Here is a 1,025-nt window from a genome sequence, read left to right on the forward strand (position 1 = left end):
TTACAAACTAGTTTACCAGTTTAAAGAATGTCCAAAATTACAATATATGAGGTGTGCCTCATCCCCGTTACAGAGGAAGCTTCGCTCTAACAAATACTACACTTTTTATATATATCCTCTTTTTTTTGCATACCTAGTTCACTTTGACAACATAGCTATTATGTATAGTGTTGCAATAGACATTGATGTGCAAGAATCTCTGTGACATGTGGGTTTGGGTCCTTTGAGTAATAATCCACAAGTGGACCACGTGGTAGATTTATTTTTAGTTGTTTCAAGAACATCCATATGGACTTCCAGAGTGACTGGACTGGTTTATATTTCCCTCCCACAGTGTGTAAGAGTTCCCCCTTTGTCCACAAACCCACTAGCATGTGTTGTTTTCTTAACAACTGCCATTCTTATTGGGGTGAGATGGAATCTCAATGCAATTTTGATGTGCAATTTCTCTGACAGCGAGTAAAATTGAATATTTTTTTCATTTGTTTGTTGTGATTGTCATTTCTATAAGAACAAAAGCATAGTGAATTTGAGGCCAGCCTGGGCTGTACTAGACCCTATTTAAAAAAAAGTCCCTTGCCAAAATAGTACCTGTAAAATAGTTGGTCTTCCCTTGGTAACTGTTTATTGTAAACTGACACTAAAATAATACACATGTCATTTTTCTATGTAAGTGAACTCCATGTTGTGTTTAACTAAATACCGGGAAGTAGGACCACTGCCAGCATTAAGTGATTAGAGAATTAGGTGGAAATCATAGTCAACTATTTTGACTAGTATTCAAATAATTTAGTCAGAAGATTTTTTTTTTAAAGTCCAGACGTGAAGCAGTCTACGATGTGCTTCTTACAGACATGTTTAGCTGTTAAAAGCCTCACTTCTGCCGGGTGTGGTGACGCATGCCTTTAATCCCAACAATTGGGAGGCAGAGGCAGGCGGATTTCTGAGTTCGAGGCCAGCCTGGTCTACAAAGTGAGTTCCAGGACAGCCAGGGCTACCCTGTCTCGAAAAAACAAACAAACAAA

The sequence above is a fragment of the Mus pahari genome, chromosome X, assembly GCF_900095145.1.
Source record: "Mus pahari chromosome X, PAHARI_EIJ_v1.1, whole genome shotgun sequence".
Taxonomy (NCBI): domain Eukaryota; kingdom Metazoa; phylum Chordata; class Mammalia; order Rodentia; family Muridae; genus Mus; species Mus pahari.